The following is a 12,028-nucleotide window of genomic DNA, read 5'->3' as shown; positions in this document are numbered from 1 at the left end:
TCTTAATATTTTGAGGAATCTCCATACTGTCCTCCATATTGGCTGCATCAATTTACATTCCTACTAACAGTGTATGAGGTTCCTTTTTCTCTACATCCACAGCAACACTTGTTGTTTCTTGCCTTCTTGATAATAGCCATTCTAACAGGTATGAATCTTATTGTGGTTTTGATTTGCATTTCCCTAATAATTAGTAATAAACATCTTCTGTATGTCTTCTCTGGAAGAACGTCTACGCAGTTCCTCTGCCCATTATTTAATTGGTTTGTTTTTAGTTGTTGAGTCGTATGAGTTCTTCATATTTTGGATATTAACTCCTTATCAGATACATAATCTGCAAATATCTTCTCCTATTTGGTAGGTTTTCTTTTTGTTTTGTTGATGGTTTCCTTTGCTAGCACAGAAAACTTTTATTTTTCTTTTTATGTGTGTAGTAATATTGAAAATTGAAATCATTATACTAAAAGCTGTCTAGAAAACTTTTTCTCCTCAGGTGTAAAATATTTTATACTGTAAATCTTACCACCTGTCTTAACTGCAAGAAAAATCAGTTATTATCAATGAAATAAAAATGAATACCTTACATTCATTTTAAAGTGCACTGTACCTTGTAGTCACTGGTTGAAGGGAAAATACACTCTTGTAATTCATATAAACAAGGTCACAAAGTATATAGTCCTTTGTGTCTTGTTTCTTTTGGTCAACATAGTATTTTTTAGCCCCATTCACATTGGTTGTATATATCAGTAGTTCATTTCTTTTACTTCTGAGGAATATTGAATTATATAAATATATAACAATCTGTTAATCCATTTTCTTGTTGATGGTCACTCAGATCATTTCCAATATTAGGCTATTATGAAAATTCTGCTACAAACATATGTAGACAAATATGTAGGCATAGGTATAGGTTTTTTTAGACACTCTTTATTAGTTTGAGGATGTTTCCCTCTATTATCAGTTTGCAAAGACTGTTTATCATGAATGAATGTTGAACTGTTTTCAAATGGTTTTCTACACCTATTGATATGGGTTTATCATTTTTTCCCAGTAATGTGATGAATTGTACTGATTAATATTCAAATTTTAAACCAAACTTGCATTGCTAAATTAATCCTCCCTTGGCATTAAGCATTATCATTTTCAAAAAAAATTGTTGCACTTTATTTCCTAATATTTTGTTAAGTATTTTCTTATTGATGTTCATAAGGGATATGAATCTTTCATTTTCTCTTGTAATATCTTTGTGAGGTTGTGGTATCAGGGTTATTCAGTTTTCATAAAATGAAAGTTTTTCTTCTCTATTTTCTGTAAGAGTTTCTGGAAGGTTTGTATTATTACTTACTTGAGTGTTTAAAAAGAAAATTCACCAGTAAAATAATCTGTACCTAGTATATTTTTATAAAAATATTTTATAATGCATTTAACCATTTAACATATATTGAGACATTTAGATTTTCTATTTCTGCTGCATTTTTTGTAATTTCAATGACTGTAAATTTCATCCAAGTTGTTTATTACCATAAAGTTATTTATAACATTACCTTATTATATTTATAATGCCTCTAGAATTTATAACGATATCCCCTCTTACCATTTCTGTTATTATTAATTTGTGTTTTCTATTACCTTTCATCTCTATCTTTATCTAAAAATGTATGTCACTTTCACCTTTAAAAGATATTTTGAATCTGCCTGCATCTCTTGATCACCCTGTCACTCTTTTCACATGGCCCTCTTCCATGTGTGTCTGTGTCTTCTCCTCTTATAATGACATCAGCCATTGGATCTAGGGCCCACCCTAATCCAGTATGACCTCATTTTTTTTTTTAACATCTTTATTGGAGTATAATTGCTTTACAATGGTGTGTTAGTTTCTGCTTTATAACAAAGTGAACCAGCTATACATATACACATATCCCCCTCTTGTGTCCCCTCCCATCCTCCCTATCCCACCCCTCTAGGTTGACCTCATATTAATTACATGTGCAAAGACACTATTTTCAAATAGGGTCACATTCTGAGGTTCCAGGTGGGCATGAATTTGGGGAAGGCACTATTCAACTCACTACACGTATATTTTACACTTTTGGAATATAATGATTACTATATTCACAGAAATCCTACTATATTTTATGATTGATATATTCTTTTTTTTGCAAATTGCACAGTATCAGTTAATAAATTACAATTTTCCCATCTAACACTTTTATATCACTTATGTGTTGTTTATCATTGGCAGTATTGTTTCTGTTGTGCTGTTTCATGGTTGAATTTCACCAAATGACTAAAAGGACTTAAAATTGTTTTAGTGAAGGTATTACAAAGTTATCAATGTACATGTCTGAATTCAGAGTAACATTATAGATGCAAATAGTCACAAAGACTCAGCTTGTTACGGAATGTGATTCTATTGGTGTTAGATCAAATAAAACTGAAAGAGTGCTGAGAAAATAATAAGTGGTGCTGGGAAAACTGGACAGCTACATGTAAAAGAATGAAATTAGAACACTCCCTAATACCATACACAAAAATAAACTCAAAATGGATTAAAGACCTAAATGTAAGGCCAGACACTCTAAAACTCTTAGAGGAAAATATAGGCAGAACACTCTATGACATAAATCACAGCAAGATCCTTTTTGACCCACCTCCTAGAAAAATGGAAATAAAAACAAAAATAAACAAATGGGACCTAATGAAACTTAAAAGCTTTTGCACAGCAAAGGAAACCATAAACAAGACGAAAAGACAACCCTCAGAATGGGAGAAAATATTTGCAAATGAAGCAACTGACAAAGGATTAATCTCCAAAATTTACAAGCAGCTCATGCAGCTCAATATCAAAAAAACAAAGAACCCAATCCAAAAATCGGCAGAAGGCCTAAATAGACATTTCTCCAAAGAAGATATACAGATTTCCAACAAACACGTGAAAGAATGGTCAACATCACTAATCATTAGAGAAATGAAAATCTAAACTACAATGAGGCATCACCTCACACCAGTCAGAATGGCCATCATCAAAAAATCTACAAACAATAAATGCTGGAGAGGGTGTGGAGAAAAGGGAATCCTCTTGCACTGTTGGTGGGAATGTAAATTGATACAGCCATTATGGAGAACAGTATGGAGGTTCCTTAAATAACTAAAAATAGAACTCCCATATGACCCAGCAATCCCACTACTGGGCATATACCCTGAGAAAACCATAATTCAAAAAGAGTCATGCATCACAATGTTCATTGCAATAGCCAGGAAATGGAAGCAACCTAAGTGTCCATCGACAGATGAAGGAATAAAGAAGATGTGGCACATATATACAATGGAATATTACTCAGCCATAAAAAGAAACAAAATTGAGTTATTTGTAGTGAGGTGGATGGACCTAGAGTCTGTCATACAGAGTGAAGTAAGTCAGAAAGAGAAAAACAAATACCGTATGCTAACACATATATTTGGAATCTAAAAAAAAATGGTCATGAAGAACCTAGGGCCAGGATGGGAATAAAGACACTGACGTAGAGAATGGACTTGAGGACACGGGGAGGGGGCAGGGTAAGCTGGGACGAAGTGAGAGAGTGGCATGGACTTATATATACTACCAAATGTAAAATAGATAGCTAGTGGGAAGCAGCCACATAGCATAGGGAGATCAGCTTGGTGCTTTGTGACCACCTAGAGGGGTGGGATAGGGAGGGTGGGAGGAAGACGCAAGAGGGAGGAGATATGGGGATGTGTATATATGTATAGCTGATTCACTTTGTTGTAAAGCAGAAACTAACACACCATTGTGAAGCAATTATACTGCAATAAAGATCTTAAAAAAAAAAAAAAAGACGGCCAGAGAATAAATAAACCTGAAAAAATGGTTATTTTTCAACAAAATCTAAAACAAAATTGCCAATTGAAAGATGAATTTTTGAAAACTGGATTTCATTGTCCTACTGATACATTTTCCCCTAATCCTTCATCAGTAAAGATAGAATTTTTAAAGTTTCACCTTCTAAAATAAATATATATGAAGTTCATAAAACTAGATATAATGCTAATGACATATGTTCAAAAAACAGAAAACGTTCTTGGCAAAATCCTTCTATGAAATAGCACTATAGAATTTTGCTCAACATCAGCTTTGTACAATGGGGAAAGAAACCACCACCCCATGGATAACTAATATGTTGTTTGTTTCCCAGGATCGCTGATGGGTAAAGGTAGAATGATTTCTTGGCATTGATTCACTATATATATATATATATATATATACACACACACACACATATATATATAAACAGATACTATATATAGTATCTGTTTGTTACTGAAAAGGTTTTCTGCAGGACAAAAAGTGTTTTTAATAACTTTTTTCACATAATGCAAACTGAAAAAAGTAATGTAGATGAGTGCAACATGGAATGGAATTAATAAATGTATTTTAAAATGTTGTAATCCTTACATGGCTTCATTCAGAGAAAATAGTAGCTGGTCAACAATATGATTGAGGATTTTATTTAAATATGGAATAATACAGTAAATACTAGGAGTATAATCAAACTGTGGTCACCAAGGACACATTGTTGCTTTGTGCTATGCAGAGAAATGGCAGCAAGCACAGATTTTACTTCCTGAGTGTAGAACACAAGCTGTCAAGGGAAAGATACTTGCATGAGCTTTCGAAATAAGGAATAGATTTTAAAATATTTATGTATACCTCAATAATGTCAAGAAAGATAATTTATAAAATTTTAAGTTACTTTTCTATGTGTCAGTATCTCAAAAAGTATGAAAGAAAATTATGATTTTTAAAATTGAGATTAGGAAAAGAGTATTTTTTAAGACCCAATTTTAGTGCAAATTGCTGAGACATTGAATTTTCTCCCCTAGACTCGAAATTTTCACTTGTCAGAGAAATTAATTAATGGCATATTACTCTTGAGAATATTCGACACTACATGCAAGTGATACACTAGAACAATAGAAAACTTTCCACAGCTAAATTAATCGAGGCCTCACTGACTTCTCTCACCCAAGTTAAATATGAAAACTTGTAGTTTTTACCTTTGAAATTCTTATCCCCTTAGTTTCCAGTGGTTTTCAGTGTAAAATCTCGTCTTGGTTTCTAGTCAATCTGAGTATCTAGAACTATCTGTCAGACATATGAAACACTCATCATCATTCTTATCAGCTAGTGATTATGTGTCATAAGTTTCTAACTTGTATAATAACCAGTAAAAATAAGTATGACTGGATAGGAAACCTGAGCTATAGTTCAGGCTAGATACCATTAAGCTTAGTACAGATAACTTTAGTGTTAAGGGTCTAAATAATATCTCATCACTCTGATATTCATCATTAATCTTACTATCATTTAACTTTAAATATATTTCTAACATTTAAGATTATGAGGATTTTTATTTACAAAAAAAAGTTTGAGAAATTCTAATTTAAAGGGAAAAATATAGGCAGAAAATAATAAAATGTAATAGAATGTACAAAAATGTTATAAATTAGAATGTGCAAAAAGTTGTACATCTAATTGTCAGGGTCCCCCAAGCTAATGAGATAATTTAAATTACAGAAAAACAGAATAAACATTTTAATCATAAAATTGTTTATATCAATCATTAAGTGAGTAAATAAAAGCAGCAGGGATCCATCAGCTGAAAAATTCATTTGCTTCATTAAAACCTACTTTTCCAGAGTGACCATGGGAAATCTTCGATGTTTTTCCATACTCAGAGCTGATTTTTCCCTGTTAAGTCTGTAGCCAGTGTGATGTCTTGCAAACAGTTAAAACAATTTTGTCAGCTCTCTTCAATCAAATCACACTTGCTCCTTCTCTCTACTATTGGTTTTGTTACTCAGATATCTTGGAGTGGTATCACTTTAAGCCCTTGTTTCTCGGCATCCAGCAATTGCTAGTCTTGCTGAAACTCCTTCAGAAGCAAAACTATACTCAATCATCAGAGGGAGGAGCCTTCAATTTAAACACTATGTCACATCTAGTTTCTATTTTCCTAGCACTTTGTATGTTTTGAGACATTCTTCTGTTTCCATGATATTTTCCATTGATGTTGCTCCTGTATATAAAAATCTGATTCTTTCCTTTAATCCACAGTAGAATATTATTATTTTCACAAAATTATATTGAACATAATTGAGTTTCATTGATTACATTCTGGTGCTTTAGCACATGCATTCAGATCTCAAACATATTGTGGGGGATTTTTAGCTTCATAGTTTCTTAAATTTAGGGAGAACAAGAAAATAAAACTTAGTTAAGCTAAAGTTATCATTGTTATAGATTATGATAAATTAGTAAGTCTTTTAGGAAGGCCCGGGAGGGATGTAAATTCTAAATGGTCTCAAAGAAGAAAAGTGAGAGTGGGAGGAATAAACATTCCAGGTTGGTGAAGAAGAATACAAGAGATTATTGAACAATATGGAAAAGCAATTATGCAGGGATGAGGATTGGTCTGTTGAGACAGGGGAGAAATATGCCATTCAACTGCAAAAGAAGTGTGACCAATACCTCTTTGATTTAATCTTATCAGGCTGAGTTCTCTAATCAAGGTTTATCCTGATATTGCAAATTGAATTAGATACTTGGAAACTATGTGTTATGGCTCTAGCATATGAACTTATATTATGAGAAGAAAGGATCCAAAATGCACTACCACAATAATAAAGATTTCACTTTTTTTTCTATATTCATGAGAGATATTGGTCTGCATTTATCCTTTCTTGTAATGCCTTTATCTGGTTTTCGTATCAGGGTAATGCTGGCTTCTTGGAATGCCTTAGAAAGTGTTCCCTATCTTATTTTCTGGAAGGATTTGTATAGAATTAGTATTATTTCTTCCTTAGAAAATTGATAGAATACACCAGTTAAACACCATCTAGTAATGGTGTTTCTTTTTGGAAGGTTATTAATTATTGATGAAATTTCTTTAATAGATATGGCCTGTTTAGATTATCTGTTTTTCCCTGTGTGAGTTTGGGTATGTTGTGTTCTTCAAGGAATTGGTCAATTTCATCTATTATTTTTTATTACAGTATGTTTTTTATTTATATGTATATTTATGCTTTTATGTTTTTCTTCTTTTGCTCAGTGTTATATGCCCAAGTATCTGGAATGTATTTATTTATTTGTTTATTTATTTATTTAGCTTAAACCAATTAATTAATTCACATACAAGTATAAAACAGCACCTAACTCAAATGGGCCTATCATGTGGGGCTTTAGAGTTTTTTGTTGTTGTTTATTTTCACCTATAAAAGGTCAGTGACTGGCCACTAATAAGTCATTGAATGATAAAGTTAATGTCAATATTGATAACATGATTTTTGCCTCATCAATCTTATGAGATTTGCATTCACAATCCAATCATTATTATTTAAACATACAATAATCACTGACTTTAAACCAGTAAGAAGAAATACACATGAATATTTGCAAAGTGATATCTACTTTGTGCAACTTGGTGTCGGAGGTAGAACAGTGAAGGAAATAGTATTTTTCTAATAGCATCATGTACACAATTTCTTTCAGAAAAACACATTTCCATGTACTTGCTGATTATTATCTCAGATGTTGCAAATAAATTTAGTATTTACAAATCTAACTATTATTTGACCAAAAGATATTTATTTTTTACAGATCAGTGTGAACTTATTCATGAAGAGAAATGAAATGTATTAGACTGACAGTGGAACACAAATGAGTGACCATGTATTATAATACAGTCATGGAATCTAGGCTTATTTACCACCACTATTCTGTTTTTATAGTGCAATATGTGCAGATCATTTTCTCTTTAATGTCATCAGATTTAGAGCCATGTTTTCATTTGCTGTCATCAAGTTTTTTAAATTGTGCATATATATATATATATATATGCATTAGTCTGAATTAACAGATGTATCATCACCTCCAAATATATGAGACAGTTGACTAATGCCAATAACATCAGTTACTAACCAGAAATTATGTGCTCTTCTATTTTCTAAAACGTTTTTAAAAATAATTTACTTTCTTTTTACTCAAAGTCTAAAATGATACAAACTTTCTCAATAATACTTCCTCTTTTTGACTTCATCTCTGTTGTCAGTATCACCACACTTTGTGTACTTACATTTAATATCTGAAGTCAGAATTGGACATTTGTATCTTGACTACTCTCATTTTTTAAATTTAATTTAATTTTTATATTTTGTGTACAATTTTCAAAGGTTACACTCCATTTACAGTTATTATAAAATATTGGCTATATTCCCTGTACAGTATAACACATCCTTGAGCCTGTCTTACACCCAATAGTTTGTACCTCCCATTCCCCCACCCCTATATTGCCCCACCTCCCCTCTCACCACTGGTAACCACGAGTTTGCTCTCTATTTCTGTGTCTGCTTCTTTTTTGTTATATTCAATAGTTTGTTGTATTTTTAAGATTCCACATATAAGTGATATCATACAATATTTGTCTTTCTCTGACATTTCACTGAACATAATGCCCTCCAAGTCCATCCATGTTGTTGCAAATGGCAAAATTTCATTCTTTTTTATGGCTGAGTGGCATTTCTGACATTTCACTGAACATAATGCCCTCCAAGTTCATCCATGTTGTTGCAAATGGCAAAATTTCATTCTTTTTTATGGCTGAGTGGCATTCCATTGTATATACATATACCACAGTTTCTTTATCCATTCATCTGTTGATGGATACTTAGGCTGCTTCCATATCTTGGCAATTGTAAATAATGCTGCTATAAACACTGGGGTGCATGTATTTTTCAATCAATGACCATGCCAACTATAGTACTTAATTAAATTATGTTTTAATTATGTGAATTTTTTTTCTTTTTTTTTTTAAATTTATTTATTTATTTATTTATTTTATGGCTGTGTTGGATCTTCATTTCTGTGCGAGGGCTTTCTCTAGTTGTGGCAAGCGGGGGCCACTCTTCATCGCGGTGCGCGGGCCTCTCACTACTGCGGCCTCTCTTGTTGCGGAGCACAGACTCCAGACGCGCAGGCTCAGTAATTGTGGCTCACGGGCCCATTTGCTCCGTGGCATGTGGGATCTCCCCGGACCAGGGCTCGAACCCGTGTCCCCTGCATTGGCAGGCAGATTCTCAACCACTGCGCCACCAGGGAAGCCCTAATTATGTGAATTTTAAGCTTCATATATTGTCCTGTAGTTACATGGATTTTAGATCTAAAACAAACAAACCACATACTATATTTTTTTTAAATCCTAGAGAAATCTAAAACCAATTTTACTATGGCATTCCACCATTGGATTCCACCAACTGGCAGGTTCAAATGATTTGTTTAAACACACCATAACTGGAATCTGAATAAATCGATGACAGTCTTTATCAAAGCATATTTATTGATTATGGAATTTCAAAGCCTGTTTCAGTACATTCAAGTCTAATCTAAGAAGGTTTAGTTTTTATTTTTAATCTAATGCTGCTGCTTGTTTGTTGCTTCATAACCTCCGGGGGAGCTTTCCTGGGTGTTATCTGAAACCAACCTGTACCAGGAGGGCAGGTGAGAGACCAAAGAAAGAGGCAGGCTATTCCAGTTTGGTAGGTGGGGCAGGGTTGGTTTTTGTTTGTTTGTTTGTTTTTTCTGTATAGTTGATTTGCAATATTGTGCCAGTTTCAGGTGCACAGCAAAGTGATTCAGCTATATGTATATATATATTTCAGATTATTAGGTTTACTAAGATAGAGAACTTAGGAGTCTTATCTTGGTGGCCACAACATGAGCAGATTTCTGCACTGGCTAACCAGATTGTTAAAAATTTATATAGAGGATTTAATTGGGTTCAATCACATACCCAGTTCAGATAGTCTCAATGCCATATTACTTTCTCAAGGCTGTATCCTTGGATCAACTTCTGGAAGCTTGGAAGGCAAGTGAAATGCACATTTCAAGGACAGGGGAGGAGGTAGAAAGCCTCCAACTGCCTGAGTCCAGCTTGATGGTAAAATGGCAGTCATGTCTTTTTGATGTCTTCCTCCAACATTGTTGAAATAACTACTTTTATACTCAGGAAATCTGCCACCATCTTTCTTCCAAATTCTTCCCTAGATCAGACTCATCTCTTGAGTCTTTCAAACTTCTCATTTCACCAGAGGATGAGAAGAATGTATAAGCTGATTAAATGCAAAGAGAGTCCAAAGAACCCTTTACCCTTGATGTTTAAATACTTCAGCTCAAATTCCTATGACGCAAATGTGGTATGAGTTTTAACTAGTAATAAGTTGCAAAGTTAGGATGAAAAGAGAGTGGTATCTAAGGATATTCCTAAACTGACACCTCTAGCATGTCACTGAGTATCGTTTTAAAATTTATTTTAAAGAAAGTATACTTCGGTCCCTTCTCATTTTACTTTCTGAATATTGAAATTTAATATTCTTATCATTTTATAGTTTTCTATTTTCATTTTTATGTGCTTTTATTTGTTTCTCTTACAGATTGCCCTATTTTTACAAAGAAGATTGATTTTATATAAACCTTATTCTTGACTCTTTTTCTGTTATTTATTTTTTTAATTTAATTTAATTTTTATTGAAGCATAGTCGGTTTACAATATTGTATTAGTTTCAGGGGTACAGCAATGTGATTCAGTTAAATATATACGTATATTTTTTTCAGATTATTTTCCATTATAGGTTATTACAAGATATTGAATATATCAATAGTTCCCAGTGCTATACAGTAAATCCTTGTTGCATATCTATTTTATGTATAGCAGTTTGCATCTGTTAGTCCCATACTCCTAATTTATCCCTCCCGCCTTCCCTTTCCTCTTTGGTAACCATAACTTTATTTTCTATGTCTGTGAGTCTGTTTCTGTTTTGTGTGTAGATTCATTTGTATTTTTTTTTAGATTCTACATATAAGTGATATCAAATAATATTTGTCTTTCTCTGTCTGATTCTCTAGTTCCACCCATGTTGCTGCAAATGACAATATTTCACTCTTTTTATGGCTAATATTCCATTGTATATATATACCACATCTTCTTTATCCATTCGTCTGTTGATGGACACTTGAGTTGTTTCCATGTCTTGCCTATTGTAAATAATGCTGCTGTGAACATTGGGGTGCATGTATCTTTTCTAATTAGAATTTTCGTCTTTTCCAGGTATTTACCCAGGGGTGGGATTGCTGGATCATATGGTCTATTTCCAGCTTTTTAAGGAACCTCTATACTGTTTTCCATAGTGGCTACACCAATTTACATTCCCACCAACAGTGTTGCAGGGTGCCCTTTTCTGTTTTTATTTTTATATGAACTTGAACAAATAATTTATTTAACCTCACTTATCTCAAACTTAACATGGTGACCGTAATTCCCATTCTATATACATCATGGGACTTCTTTTGCACAGCATATCAGATAAAATGTAAGAAAGCCCTTTATAAAATATATACGGTGCTATATAAAATAAAAGCAATATCGGCTTCTTTCTACATACATTCTTTTCTAACACAAGCCTAAGAACAGGAGCAGGTAAGATGATATTTAAAATTATTTTACAATGAACTAATGATATAATATCAGTGCCAAGATGACAGAATATATCTGGAAATCCATATAAATGAAAAATTCTTCCATTTTATAAAGTTTTCAACTAATTTTATCTCAAATTGACTTCAACAGTTTTGCAAAAATTATAGATGGAATCTCTCAATAAAAACAGAATTTTCTAATTCAAATGATCCTCAGAGGCTGTCTAATCAAGCGCCTTCATTTTACATATGAGCAACTAGAGATCCGAAAGCATTAACTAACTTGCCCACATTCAAAGTCATTACTAGAACCCACTTTTCCTAGCTTTCATATTAGTGCTTTTTTCACTGTACCACTGGCGTTTGATTGAAAGCCTGAGAGAGCTGCTTTGAAAGTCAGAGGGCAATAAATCTAGCTCATCTCTACACATTTGAAAGTCAACTTTTAATTTATTGCCAAATGCATGAGCTAAATTTTTCCCAGTGTAATGTATAGAT

Source organism: Eubalaena glacialis, chromosome 12 (genome assembly GCF_028564815.1).
Source record: "Eubalaena glacialis isolate mEubGla1 chromosome 12, mEubGla1.1.hap2.+ XY, whole genome shotgun sequence".
Taxonomy (NCBI): domain Eukaryota; kingdom Metazoa; phylum Chordata; class Mammalia; order Artiodactyla; family Balaenidae; genus Eubalaena; species Eubalaena glacialis.
The sequence above is the reverse complement of the archived record's forward strand: the minus strand, read 5'-3'. Positions refer to the sequence as shown.